We start from the raw sequence: 12,902 nt of genomic DNA on the forward strand, positions 1-12,902 counted from the left end.
TGAGCTGCTTGGCCCAGTCTTCGGGATGGGTGCTTTTAAAGCAAAGTGACAAAATGTAAACTGTACTCGACTGTGACACAGAATGAAAGTGAAAGCTGGTGTTTCCTGGGAGGTATACATATGGAGATGAGTGCCCCTGGAGATTGTGTTTCGAATGCACACACTCTTCAACATTCAACTCCTGCATACTTGAGTGTGTATACTTGCACTCTAACTAGTTTTCCCTTTCTTAGGTTTGGGTACATTCTCATCATTTGCCAGGTGAATATGCCTTGGCGCTGCAAAAGCTACAGCAATTATACAAGTTTATATTAGCATGGAGAACGGGAGCATATCAATGTTCCCAGGGCTCAATAGTCCCAGGGCTCAATATGTCAGTTTCACTCCTACTCTAACATATCCGTCCCCTTAGCCTAACCACCCAGCTGAGATGCCTGAACCTCATCGCCAATCTCAGGAACATAGGGCTGTGGGTTTAAGTATGTCCTATTTGGTGCAATATAAACCTGGGAACATTGGGATGACCCCTTGAGAACTACCTCCTCCAAGTCCATTGTTTGCCTGCCAATTACTCTCTTATCAATTTCAAGTTAGCGATGCAGAATTTTTTTTTCAGAGGATAAGCTCTGATAAACCCACTGTACGTAGCCTGTCCGCCACCAAAACAGTTGAATAGACCAAGTTAATACATAGCTGGTGAATATAGAGGGGCGTATTTGGCAGATAAACAGCCGGATATTCCCTCAGGAGTTTGTCGGCCAGTGAGACTGGGCTAACATGCAGGGATGGGCTTACCATTAGGTAGGCGATTGCCTGCATTCCCGAGCTACCAAGGGCCCTACAAAATCATAAACGTACAGATAGGTAGGTAGAGATCTTCATCTTTTCTTTTTTTTACTCTCGATCTGTGGGTGTGGGTGTGTGATCTTTATTGTGGGTGTATGAATATATATATATATATATATATTAGAGGTGGGCATAGATTAATTTTTTTAATCTAGATTAATCTAGATTAATTTTGGAATTAATCTAGATTAATCTAGATTAAAATGGCTCATTTGAATTCATTCATAATATGTGTGTGCTCCCTAAATAATGACTCAAAGTAAGTCTTTGAGAACGTGTTTCTCAAGCCAGGTGGCGCATCAGACCAGGGGCTCATCTCCTGTTTCCAACATGCATCACAAACTGCTTGAGGAAGCTGTTCTACTATGATAATTGGTGATGAAAATAAATAATGTTCAACAAGATGTTACTTAGTAACGAGTAACCGGCATCGGACCTCTTTTTTCAGTAACAAGTAATCTAACGCGTTACTATCTCCAAACCAGTAATCAGATTGAAGTTACTCATCAAAGTCACTGTGCGTTACTTTTTCTGTAATTTTCCTTAGTGAAACATTTTACATAACTGCACAAATGACTGCGATTGCGATTTTATGTAAATAAATGTGCACGCATGTGTCTCTAAACGCTCCAACTGCTCCAACCGCTCCTCTCGTCTTTTTGGTAGCGCCCCTCGTCTCTGTCATGCAGCGTGTGTGTGTGCGCCTGTGTCTGTGTGTGTGTGTATGTGTGCAGCAGCATTACGGCCGAACTGTGGCGCAAAACAAAGTTTCCCCCCCGATGAAATATAGCGTCTGCTATGGGGATATTTAGGATTCGGGTACGGTGACGTTGACGTTGAAGAGATAGAAGTGTTTAAAACTTGGAAACTTATAGTCACGTGGCGACCGGTGGCCACACACACCCACCCTGCGTTCCAATACCCGATTGTGTCGTGGGCAAGTGATGGAGAGAGAGAGCGGCGGGTGTGTGAGAGAATAAAGGCTCCTCAAGTGTCAACAACGGCCCCCGGCTATTATTATCTCCCCTGAGCCGAACAGGAGGTGGAATAAGAGATTAACGGCGATATTTTTTTTATCGCCGATAAGAGTCTTGCATTAACGCAGCACGTTAACGCCGATAACGGCCCACCACTAATATATATATATATATATATATATATATATATATATATATATATATATATACAAACACACACACACACACACACACACACACACACACACACACACACATAAACGATACACATAGTAGTTGAATGTGTAGGAATTTGAATAAATCTTACTGTGTTTCCTCTTTATATTAGACACATTATTATTTTGTACTGTCCACATTGTGTTTTAATTCATTTGCATCGTATTAGCCATTTGAAATGTAATTTATTCAGCCCCTGCTTACATTTAGAAGTGCAATTCCAACAATGATTGCTACATTTTCCATTGCTTGATAACTTCATAAGATATACCAACACTGTGTTTGCAGCTCATATCTCTCCTAACCAGTGTAATAATAATGACACTACTGATGCAAGAAAAAGGAATGGAAAGGCCCTCCAAATGTCATGCAAAGAAACCTTCATGTTGTCGCTTATTCAATTAAAGTTGCATTGGCTAGAAGTGTACTTTTTTATAATTACAGGCTCCATGCAAGACATACTAATTTTAATTAAATGTGGAGAAATAATACAGTCTCTACTGGCGTTAATATTTCTCTAAGGGTGACTGGGAAATAACAAATAAATTAAGTTGACATCTCAGTAATAATGTTAAAGTGAATATCATCTCCAGAAGCCTCTGTGTTGATCTGGCTGTGTGCATGCTGCGTTCACTCATTCAGTTTAGTCGCTCAGATGTTTCGACCCCAAGAGAAAAGCATTCGCCAAAATGATTCCCCCACTGTAGATCCCCATAGAGTGTAAAGATTCACATTTCCAAATGCCAGGAGCTGAATATTTTTTATTGCAAATGACAGCAGAGGGGAAATAAATAGGACGCAATTTTGTACCGTTTGATGCGTTGGGATTTTTAAACTGTTTTCCCACCTTTTATGGTGGTAAATATTTAATGTTGCCATAAATATGAATGTGTACTCTGAGGAGTGATCTTATTTGCCAGCTTGAGTACAGTACGTCAACTGGCCTCCTTTTGAACACAGAACTTGATTTTGATCGAGTCCCCATAATGGTAATTGATAAAAACTTCTGAACACTAAGAATTCCTTGTAATTATCTATTTGCTAAGATAAAGTGTGTGATAACTGCCTCAGACAGACTGATACGAATAGATAATGATATCTAAAATAACAGTCTTTTTAAACTTTTATTTCCTTCAACTCGTGAGTGCATTATCAAAATCTTGATTTTTTTTCTTTGAGTGGGTTTTGTTTCTTCACAATAACTACATTCATTCAGGGTTTTAATTCCAGCCGTGGAGTGGATCTGCTAGAAAATAATATAGAATAGTCACGTCGCTTTACATGTTAAGTAGAGTAATTGTCACTATGAAAGCAGTTATGTAATGTCTTCTGTGCTTTTGTGGGAATCTGAGAAAACAAAACCTTATGATGTCATTTGGGTCATCTTGAGTTTGAGGGGAGGAGCTTGAACAATTGAATTAATTTATTGGGAACATACAAATGTAAGATAAACAAAACCTTCTCAATTCTCCTATCCACTCATATATCACTTGACTTTTACTATCCAAATTTTGATAGGAATATAAAACCAAACTTATTAAAAACCTAAATTAAATGTATAAACAACCAAGTGTTTTACTACCACAATATCCACTAAGTGTTCAATCTAAAAACAAATCAACCCTTCTTAGCTTGACCCATACTTTGGAATACTACTACTTGTGAATCCCAGGCACATCCCTTCTTCTTTAAGAGGCAACAGAGGAGGAAGTGAAGGAGAGCGATGGCCGCCGCGTAGGAGGGAGCAGGCTTGACTGATGATCCGTCCCCGCTATACACAGTTGGTTGTCAGTGTATAAAGGGCCTCGCTCCCACAGCCATTCAATCTAAACTACAGGCAGGAGTTTGTGCCGGCTTTCTATCTGCTTTCAACACAATCTAAGGTTGCGTTCCGAATCGCATACTCTTTCTTTTTTCTATTCTACATACTACATCTGACGATAAAAAGAATCTAGTTAGGGTGCAGTAGACATACTATTGGGACATACTTTTCTCTCTTATTTCATCATAACATTGCGCCTTGATCTTGCCTCTTGCTTTTATATCCGTCGCATCCCCGTTTGTTTTCATATGGAGGCTTCGTCAATGTTACGTCACTTCACGTGCGCACTGGATTGTGGGTCAGAATCGCCCAAATAGGATGCAGTTTTCAACACTAACAATCTTGGCCGCATGAAGTAGGACATCCGGGTACTTCTAACCATCCTAAATCTGGCCACAAGAATCGGGACATCCTAAATCTTTTTTCTACATACTATATAGTAGAAAGTATGCGATTCGGAACGCAACCCAAGTGACCGATCTGTGATGCATTTTCCCCCATTGCAAACCATATGACGTTCCCCCATTTGAGCAGGTGACATCTGTGTCACCCAAGAAATACCGTAATATTTGTGAACACTAACAGACTTCACATCTACAGATCATATGAATTCACTGTATCAAGATTATGAAAATAAAGGACAAAGTTTTCACAAGAAATCTTATAAAAACATCATCACACAACATCTATGCTCTTTCTAGCTCATAATTCCCAACAAAAATGCATTTGGGCGGCCATTAAAAGCTTAGAAAGGGTTGCCAGTATAGGCTTGTCTCGTGTCACGTGACACAGGTGTCACAATGTACACTATTAACAAATGCACATTGATATGTTACATTTTGCGCCATCCAGACCTGTTGACATTGACATTAATTATCACCCCTTGCTGGTAATCCTGCCACACTTTGAGTCCAAACAGGCGTGTAATTGTGTACGCCTTGGCAAGGCAAAACATGACACTGAGACACTTTGTCTTCTTGACCGGCGGGTCTATTACACGCTTCGGCATGATACCATGTTGCAATAAAAAGACAGAAGTTATCTGGTCTTAAAGATTTATTTTTTTCTAAGTATGCTATATATTTTTTTTTTAAATATATTTTTTGGGCATTTTTTTATGCCTTATTTGATAGTGCAGAGAGACAGGTGAAATGGGGCAGAGTGGGGAGTGTAATGCGGAGAACGACCGCGGGTGGAAATCGAACCCGGGTCTTCTGACACATATGACAGCTCAAATACAAATAAGCAAACAACTGTCTCAATTACAGGAGCTTGCGGTACACAGACCAACAGACAGACGGATAATTGAGCAAATGTCATATCTGAGAATCTGGCAGATGCTGGGATAAGAGAAGATCCATGTGTATTCTTCTGATACCTCCGCATGTGTTGCTGAGCCTCCAACGGCATACTGTCAAAAAAAAAAAATCATTTAGTCAACCTTTCATGATGTTCCCCGCTACACTTTTTTCCCCATTAGATGCTTTTTTGGACAGCACATCCCAGTCCTCTAAGGGAAGCACATACACAGCTATACATGCCATAAGGTCAGGACACCCACTCGGGATTACTCACGCTGACATATTGTCTGTCTGTCACCTTTCCCCCCCCCCCCCAAGTCTTTTGCCAGATCAGGCCCATGCAGGATATGGGGGGTTTCCATAGCAACAGCTCATCCCCTCTGTCTGTGTGCAATCTGATCTTGTTTATCGAGTTTGCCCTTCTCATCGAAGAGGAGCTGCAATGGAAACAGATCCCGATGCCTCGCGACCAAAGGGAGAGTTTCAGGATAGGACATAGAAATCGATCACAAAAGGAGTAAAAAATGCGACACCAAGACCTTTCAGAAACGCATACCTATTGTGGGATCACACAGACTTCCTTATGCAACCAAGTAATTGCACTTTCTGACCTGCAGACAGTGTAAATATAATTAAATAATATTTATCAACTCATGAACAAGTAACTTGTGTCAACAGTAGGGTTGCTAAACGGGAAATGTGTCATCCCCCGGGTACCGGAAGTGGCGATAGGTCCTGTTTTCTATATGTATTTTTTTTTTGTGGGGGGGCCTTTAGGGGAGAATGGGGTAAGTAGGCACACTTTTTACTCTAGTGAGAATTGCTCATCACCTAAACATCTTTCAATAGTCATTCCTACATTAAATTGAAGCTTAAGGTGTTGGCTTGAAATGTGTACCCCTCACTTTTTCTATCGTATTGTAATAAAGAAGAAATTAATCATCAAAGACACCCTTACACATTGTGACAACCAACCCCATCAAGGGGTCGGTTGTCAAACACTATGGGGTTGTTTGTCACAATGTTATCTTAATGGGAATAATCTTAAAAAGAAGGCAAGAAAGTAGAACTAAATTTGAAAGTTTAATTGCATTGTCAAGTTGACAAATAGGCCTACATAACTTACTGTAGCCTTGGCAGCTGGTCTAGTTTAGGATGCACTGGGTTGTTTTGATTTTGTTGGCCTTTTTTCTTTTGCATGCTAGCTGCCTATTCCTGCTCTATTCTTTCCTTCTCTGGGGTGTCAGTGAGGATACAGCTTGACAAGTTCTTTCGTTATTGGGTTCCTTTTCTGGCTGCTGCCTTGAGATAACATGTGACAACCAACCCCCCAAAAAATGTGACGACCAACCCCAACTTGAATTTCTTGCTAGCATCAAGGCCAACAACCATCTGACAACTAATTAGCTTGCTATAGTTTACCCTTCACACTTTGTATGGGTAACAAGTATTTTGTTATAAACCCATGGTGTAAAAGCCTAGAAGAAAAATACTGAGGAGCTAAATATTTTCAATTTGACATGAAAAACACAAACAGTCGTCTCACCTCAAATTCAGCAGTCTAACTCCAAGGAAGACTATGTAGGTGACCTCTGATCCCAATTCTGGATATTTACATACCAACATTTCACAGACGGTGCCTTCTGGTTCCGAGATATAACGATTGTGACAACCAACCCGTGTGACAAATTACCCCGTTCTCACGGGGTAATGATACCCTCGCCATCATGGCCTTTTTAGACGGAGGTGATTGACATGTACGGTAATACATTTTCAATGACATGCGAGTGGAAAGAGAGGCACGGCCATTCTACAGACGGAGCGACAAGCGGACGCACTACCGTTAAACTGTCATGTCTGTGCTTGTCACTTGCACACACGCGCTGGCAGCCTGGCACAGCTGAAAAGTGTTTGACTTTTCTCTCCTCCATGAGATGGTGGTATTCACCATGATTCTGTCTTAAGGTCAATATTGTATGACCATAAAACAGCCTTTACTGCTTTCTCTTGTAGCCTACATGAATAAAAATCTAATGAGATGAAACAGCTGGAGCATCCGTTCCACCAAACACTTAAGTTAAACCTCAGACCCAATCCACAAAGTAGAAATGTAAACCAAACAAAATTGAATAACTAATCCACTTATCTAAACAAATGTTAACAATATGAGCAGATATATAACAGCAGCGATACACACGGTTGTAAACAAAAGTTTTTTCCATGGTTAGCACACTGCGTTTCCTCCCGGAGCTTCCTATCTCCGCTTGTCTATTAGAGTGCACAGACAGAACGTCTCCTCCCATCTGAAAAGGCGTTTAGATCACTCTTCTTTTAATGTCCTTTAGTTCTAGCGCTTGCGTCCAGTCTGCCCTTTGCATTCGAGGCTATAACGTGCCCAATGAACCACTAGGACGAGTATGTTGGTGCAAAATAAATCATTAAAAAGGCATTTCCGGTTTTAACAGGAATTCTAGTGATTTCCCGGGAGGTGGTTCTTTTATCTCGGGATTTAAAGAGTGCAATTACAATATCCAGGTCATGTCAGGAACCAACTTTAGGTAATATGTATCAAGGAATAGTACTCATGACCAAACCTATGAGCATATTCAAGCAGCCAACCCATATTGCTGAACAGTAACAACCTCCACTTTCTAGGAAGGCTTTCCACAATATGGAGGAGCTTTACTGGAGGGATTTGCTCCCTTTCACAGGAGAGGGTCAGGCACTGATGTCGGGTGATAAGGCAAAGGCCAAAGCAAGAATTTACAGTTCATTGGAAAGGTAACGGTCAGGTTAGCTCTGTGCAGCGCTAGTGATTATAATTCTTCTGCACCAAGCTGGGGAAGCCACAAGAGGAAATTTCACATCGAAGCCATTCCCAAACCAAGCTGTTATCTCAAAGCAGTGTTGTTTGAGAATATTCCACCTTTTCTGTTCAATGTTCCCTATACAGACCTACCAGACAGGCTGAGGTTCTCTGTCAACAACACATTTCAAAGACTCCGATTTCATGTTGAATGTTGTTTTTCACTGCAGAAGAAGGAATGGCAGTTGTAGATATTTGGCTGAAGATGTGTGTGCATAAAGAACGTGCATGACGGATTAGTGATTATTATACTTGGTCTCTTTAACTTTGTGTTCGTTACGTTTGGTCAGGTTTGCAAATTGCATGGCTATCGCTTGTTGGAGAAGCAGAATCTGATTGCTTCAAGCATTTAGTCATTCATTTTAGCGTTCTAGTTTGACTTCATTCTGCTTGCTAGTTGAATAGTTTTCAAATACTATTAATTGAAACATAATCAATAGCTGCCTGTCCCCTGCAGCTAACATTAAGTCTGTTACATACTCCATCCCACCAAACACAAAAGTTAAACCTCAGACCTAATCCACAAAGTAGAAATGTAAACCAAACAAAACTGATTAACTAATCCACTTATTAACACTAAACACCTTCGTTTACTTAAACAAATTTAAATGTTCATTGCATGTGAACACAGTATTATCTCTCACACATTGCATGCAGGGATGCATAGGTAATGCTATGCTCCCAATAACACTGCATAGGGAAAATGGGTCAGTGGATTGATGGGCGGATTTTGTCACGTGATCCAGATCTAATTAATCTCAACATTTATTCTGAGGCTCATTTATTTGAATAATTCACATTTAGCATCCATCTGAATTCATTGGAAAAAACTGAAACATCTCAGGGAATACCATCCCAGCCTCTAATGCAAATATATGTCATTGATTATTAGTGTAATAAATCATAACGCCGCAAACATTGTATGCACTACAGATTTTCCATACCCATGTCATTCATGCAGTAGTTTGCTTATATTTCTTCAAATCCAAAAAAAGCTTTTCTATTGTATATTTATTGCCATGTTGTATAGTAATTGCCATGTGATCGGCTCACATGATTGGTGTACGAACAACTCTATTTTGCTCTTTGACTATTTTAATAGATCTTCATGGCCTTCATTGACACATTGTCAGCAGCTCTCTCATTTCAGTGTTCCCAAACACGAAAAAATTAGTTTGCGCAAATACTAGAGACCCTTGCATTTCACAAGGACGGAACTCATTACAGGGGAGATGGGGTTATATAGAGAATGATAATACAAGTGTCGAGGGCATAGAGGAGTTAGCCAAGGTTAATTTTGATTCTCTCCTCCCCTCTCTGGCAGCAAAACGCTATCTCTGCTCGCACTATTAAAAGGAGGAGTAATTTAATCATTTGTGTTGCAAAGGCATTCAGAGGCCACCACACCAAAGGGGATAAAGTATAATAAATTCTCAACATAGGGGTTTCAGTAAGCTGCGTTTAAAAGTTCTTAGTCATGATAGGTCACAGAATCATAATATAGGCCTATCATGTCAACTTGGCATGACAAAGCTACAATGATGACACAAAGATACATGCTGGGGTTAAATTTACCATATGAGGATAAAGGCCAGGACACACCGAGCCGACTACCGACTTGCCGTACGTTCTGCGCTTGCGCCGGATGACATTAAGTAGCTGTTATCATAATGTAGGCTGTCATTATAACGGAGAGAACACATGCTGCAGACACACACACACAAACACACCCCTGTGGCCGCTCCTCGCTCAAACTACCTAGACTATTTCTGAAAATGTGAAATCGTCATGCACGGACAATCTAATGCTATGTGCTGATTGTGTTTAGCCTATAACAATCCGAACATTCTCTGATTTTATCGATAGCTTCCTAAATCATGTTTGACAAAAGTGAAACTAATATCTGCTCCGCTGCCGTGGCAGAGCAGAGACGGGCGAGCCCTCCACCAATCAGATTGCTCTGGCTGAAAGACTGCCCGACGCTGATTGAACATGTTGAATCAGCTGAAAAGAAGCCCGACGACATCTACGACGGCCGACGTCACCGAACACACCAAACAGATTTGTGTCCCCGCCCCCTCCAGACTCTCCGACGATGTCCTATGCCCGATTATCGGGCCGGTGTGTCCCTGCCTTAAGGGGACCGTAGGAATTATGTTTTTGGGTTGTCCTTCTGAAAAATATATCTCAATAACTCTTTGAGGGATTTTCCACCAAGTCAGGACACATGTCGACCCTGACTCAAATATGAACTGAATAGATTTGAAAAGTTACTGTGCCTTGGTGCAGGTAAACACACTACCACAAATTCTAGTGTGGCAGAAGTGATAATTTGGTCAGATTACTTTGGTATGACTTTATCATTCATTTTTAATTGAAATATTGCATAGTCAACGTTTAAGCTCTCTGCAGGGTTTCTTCTTTTAATATATAGCCTATTGAGCAATGATTACATTTTAACAAGGAATGTGTCCGCCATTGTGCATTTGCACTGCACAGACATGACAGTGCTATCAAATGCCATAGGAAAGGCAAGAAGGAAAGTACAGTATGTGTATTTCCCAAAATGTCCAATTCACAGCCCATAGTACTGGTGAGTTCTTAGATATGTTTCTCAGAACACCCAGTTTGTCTTGATGTCAGCAAAGTGAGGCAACAGTGAAACAGCTGAAGGGCTAATCATCTGTAAAAGGACGGGAGAGACAGCAAGGGGAAAAACGACGCTCCATTTGTTACAGTGTATCGCTATCAAGTTACGAAATCTGTGAGATCAGATGGAAAAAAGCTCAAGATTGGGAGGTAAAAGCCCTGTGTGTGTGTGTGTGTGGGGGGGGGGGGACAATAATTAGCAAAAGGAAACATCTCAAATGACATGAAAAGTAGCGAAAAGCCAAATAATACATGTTCTGAAGATCCTGTGAAGTTGCATTGGAATTTAAAACTTATTTTTTCCACAGAAAGTAGAGACCTCTTTTCTCTACAGTGTGTGGCTTGAGCTGTCTTTTTGATTGGAAATAAACCTGATTGTTTACCTCGAATGGCATCATGAGAGGATTTTTACAGAAAGGGTTGTGTCACAATTGTATCCCCATTTCAACATAAGTCAACAAACGGCCAGATTTCTGACAGCAGCTACGCTTTCCTCCACACATATAGAATTGAGCGGTTTTTGAAGGGGAATACCAACAAACCCCACATTGATTGAAAGGTGTCTCCTATATCAAAATAAGCGAGCGCCGTCCGTCCCGAGCCGTGGCGTCTTGCTGTCAAGCCGTCGGCAATTGCACTGGGATTTTCACAATCTCAAAAAAAAAGAGTTTTGACAGTTTGTGAGAAATGTTGCCGACGAATGGCAGACGAGGATAGGCTGGTGTCATATACTCCGTATCAACAAGGTGACACTGAGGACTCATCAAAGTGTCACTGCTTCACAAACGTTTGTGTGACAAACAGTGTGCCACACTTAAAATTCAGCCGCTCTCCAAGAAGTTGAAATTACCCAGTGACCCTCTTTTTCTAGGACAGCCACTGACTGGACAATGGTGGTTTGTGGATGAAGCACATGGCCTAAACATTTGCCCCACGTCAAACTGACACACATCGTACACCTTAGCATTTTATTAGCAATGATGGATGCTATTTACTCGATCCCTTTGCATAATGTTTTGAGCTAATGGCAAATTTCATGACTAGAGGTTTTTTATGGTGAAACATTGCAGGCAAAAATATTGCCTATTTTTGCCATACAAGTATAATTAGTATTTTGCCAAATATGAGGAATGCCATCAGATCGTGGAAGCCTTTCCCCTCATTAACGCTCACGGCAGGATATCCCCGTTTATCATATTAGATGTCAAACCACAGTTTTTTCCCTCTGCGCTGGTGAGGTCTTACTGTGAATGTCACCGTTCAGCCTAGGCTGTGCAATAAAACCAGTTTCTTTTCAGCAGAAAAAAAGCATACTAATGATATTCATTGATTTTGACAAAGTAAGTTTGAAAACAAGCCTGCTGATTATAGTTTAAGTTTCAATAGAAGTATTGTTAAGCAAATAAATGGGCAAAAGGGGTGAGTTATGCTTTGTACAATGTGTCATTCAACCACAGAAGAGTCAAGAGTTTAAGCAACACTAATATAGAGTTTTAACTTATTGGGCCTTGAACAGTTATTGAAATGCAATCATCTCAGATGTTTTGAAGGGAAATCACTCTCTGGTGGAACCACCAACAACTCAATATTGTTCATGTTTAATCTTAATATGAAAAGTAAAGCAACAGCTGTGTAATGTATGATATGGAGTTTTGAAAAGAACTGTGTCATTGTCCCACTGAAATGTAGTGAAGCAGAATTATAAAGTGCAATCAAATTAAAATACTAAATTAGAATATAAGTCTTTTGGGCTTTTACTTTAGTGCAAAACTTTGGGACATAGTCAATTCTCCATTATTATTAAGTAAATTGCAGCATGTTTGGTAGTTGGCTCACACTTTCTGATGAACTCTCTTAGGTTTCCTTCTCAACTCCAAATTATACTACTGGCTGTTCTCCAAGCACAACAAAATAGATAAAAATGCACCAGGGGGTGGCCAGATTCCAATTCTCGCTTAATTTGACTTTTTTTTTTGTCAAATCACCCTGGCGAAAATATGCATTGACAGGCTCAAGACTGACACTGTCACATTGCAATCAATCCCCTGGTCCCAGGGGGGCAGTGAAATGTTTGTGAAAGTGCATGTATGGCAGACCAACCCTTTGTATCTGTCACATCTCATATGTCTGGCAATTCATCTTTCTGTTGCCTCCATCATCTCGTTTTATTGATCCTTTATGTGTTGCAGATTATATTCATGTGTCGCAGATTACAATAAACTGAA

The sequence above is a fragment of the Ammodytes marinus genome (genome assembly GCF_949987685.1).
Source record: "Ammodytes marinus genome assembly, chromosome: 15".
NCBI lineage: Eukaryota > Metazoa > Chordata > Actinopteri > Uranoscopiformes > Ammodytidae > Ammodytes > Ammodytes marinus.